Source organism: Octodon degus, unplaced genomic scaffold (assembly GCF_000260255.1).
Source record: "Octodon degus isolate 3935 unplaced genomic scaffold, OctDeg1.0 scaffold00217, whole genome shotgun sequence".
NCBI lineage: Eukaryota > Metazoa > Chordata > Mammalia > Rodentia > Octodontidae > Octodon > Octodon degus.
This window is the reverse complement of record NW_004524793.1, coordinates 176,466-179,317: the sequence shown is the minus strand read 5'-3', so window position 1 is coordinate 179,317 and position 2,852 is coordinate 176,466. Positions and strand designations below refer to the sequence as shown.

The 2,852-nt window shown below is 43.4% G+C and overlaps 1 pseudogene; it reads left to right on the top strand.

Annotated features, from left to right (window-relative positions):
* The window catches only part of LOC101572771, a 13,621-nt pseudogene extending 12,429 nt beyond the window's left edge, over nt 1–1,192 (top strand).
* Nucleotides 1,193–2,852: the final 1,660 nt, after the last annotated feature.

Sequence of the window (2,852 nt, the reverse complement as noted above, 5' to 3'; positions counted from 1 at the left end):
GTTGAGCTGTTTTCAGTGGGCCAGGGACCTGCCAAGACTATGGAAGAGGTCAACAAATGAAGCTACCAGTTCTGGGATATGTAGCCTGTCCCCAAACTAGGCAAAATGGTGAAAACCCATGGTCCTGTGGAGCCTGACAAAGACCGTGTCTGCCAGGAGCCCTACACCCTGCCCCAGGGCTTCACCTGGGATGCCTTGGACCCGAGTGGCCACGGGATGCTGAAAGAACTGTATACCCTGCTGAACGAGAACTATGTGGAGGGAGATGATACCATGTCCCAGTTTGATTATTCTCTGGAGTTTCTCCTGTGGGCTCTGCAGCCACCTGGCTGGCTTCCCCAGTGGCAATGCTGGGATCGAGTGGTCTCAAGTGGGAAACTGGTTGGTTCATTAGGGCCATCCCAGCAAACATCCACATCACGAGAAGAAGATGGTAGAGATCAACTTTCTGTGTGTCCACAAGAAGCTGGGTTCCAAGAGACTGGCGCCAGTCTTTATCCTCGAGATAACGCGGCGAGGGCACCTGAAGGGCATCTTCCAAGCTGTGTACACTGCTGGAGTGGTGCTACCCAAGCCCGTGGGCACCTGAAGGTACTGGCCTCGGTCCCTTAACCCCCGGGAGCTGATTGAGGTGAAGTTCTCCCAGCTGAGCAAGAACATAACCATGCAGCACACCATGAAGCTCTACTGACTGCCAGAGACTCCTAAAATGACTGGGCTGCGGCCAACGGAAAGGACATTTCAACCATGCACGGGCTGGCTGTTCACCCAGTACCTGAAGCAGTTCCACGGTCACCTGGATCATGAGCCAGGAGAAAGTGGCGCATCGGTTCTACCCCCAGGAGAACATCATCGACACCTTTGTGGTGGAGAACGCCAGTGGTGAGGTGACAGATTTTCTCTTTCTATACTCTTCCCTCCACCATCAGGAACCATCCAACCCACAAGAATCTGAAAGCTGCCTACTCCTACCATGTCCACACCCAGATGCCTCTCCTTGACCTCATGCGCGATGCATGTTCTTGCCAAAATGAATTGGTTCGACGTGTTCAATGCGCTGGATCTCATTGAGGACAAGACTTTCCTGGAGAAGCTCAAGTTCGGCATAGGGGACGGTAACCTGCTGTATTATCTGTACAACTGGAAGTGCCCCAGCTTAGGTGCTGAGCAGCTTGGGTTTGGGCTACAGTAACTACACTGCTGGATAAAGCCACTGAGGACTTCACCCCGCAGCGGAAGCACCACGTGGTCGTCTCACAGATTGCCTGAGAGTCCCTGGAGAGAGCAGACTGAATGCCTTACCAAACGCCAGTGGACTCGATGGCTGTAGTGCAGTGGTATGGCTGAGTGACGTCACTTCGGGCCATGTCTGGCCTCCCTGTTTTCCGATTAATTACGTCCTCATGCACCCATGATGAAGGGAATGTAACTGCTGAAACTAGCTCGTGAGTGGCTTATGATGGAGTTAACAGGTGTGTGTGTGTGTGTGTGTGTGTGTGTGTGTGTGTGTGTGTATAATGGAGAATGTAAGGAGAGGAAGCACATTGGGAAAGAAATAAATGAGAAAAAAGTATAAAATAGAAACAAAGGTTTTGTAAACAATGAAGCAAAGAGGGGCTGAAAGTAGGTGTGGAAAATGAGAAAACAAAAACAAAAACAAAAACAAAAACCCAACCCAAAACTAAATGTATCATACCCGGGTATATGTTTCCTATGATAAATGTGATCAGTTTGCATATCTAAACTATACTAGTACACTTAAGAAGAAGTAATAAAATAAAAAATCCAACTCTATATTTTACACAAATTATAAATTATAAAACATCTGGTAGAAAGAAGTTACTGGCTTAAACATTTTTGATGAGAATACAAATAAATGTTAAAAAGTTAGAAAAGAAAATCTGAAAAAAATGCAATTGGTAATTAATACTTTTGTATTCAAACTAAACTCCAGACCAGAAGTGTTTATTGTTGATTTCTATGAAACATTTAATGAAGCCATGTATGTATCCTGCAGGAGCAGTTCCAACAAGATAGAAAGGTATAAACTTTCTCAAACTTGTGGGATAAGGCCAGAAATAGCCTCATAGCTAGACCAGACAAGTGCACACCAAAATAGAAAAAATGTATGCCAGTATCCTTGGTGAAAAGGGATGCGAAGACTCCCCTGAAAACACTAGCAAGACAAAATAGAAGCAAATACATAGATCATTCAAAATAATCAAATGGGACCAATCCCATAGATGCAAGGATGTTCCAAAAGAAGCAAATCAATTTTATCGGTCATTCTTTCTACCTGGGACAAAAATACCTGCTATGCACAACTTAAAGGAGTGTGTGAGGCACTTTCCTATTACTGAGACGATAACATCTTCAGAAAAAAAAAATATTTGGCTCATAAATTTTAGAGTGCTCACTCTTGGGAGCATTTGGTAGAGGTAAGTTCTGTGTTACATGACAGTCAAGATACAAGAAGAGAAGGGGCTTACAAAGAGAGGGGATTTATTAATTCAAGTATTTCTCATGCAGTTTAATTTTTGTTCATGAACTATATTTACCTACCCTTATATCTTCAAGATTTCTACCTACTATCTCTTCCATGAGATAGTGTTTCTGTTTTAATGAAAAGGCTCTTTAAGGACTTTTCCAAATACAGCTTCTCTAACAGCAGTGAAACACCCATCTCTGACCAAAAAAAATGGATATAAATAAAGGACCATTTTGTAGTGAAAAAATTATGTATATACAAAATAGGAAATACAGCTACTTTTTCTTAGGTCAATGAGAAGAAAGATTTGTACTTATTGTTTAGACAAGATATCATGTCTGCATCTTGTCCTCTGAATAACCAT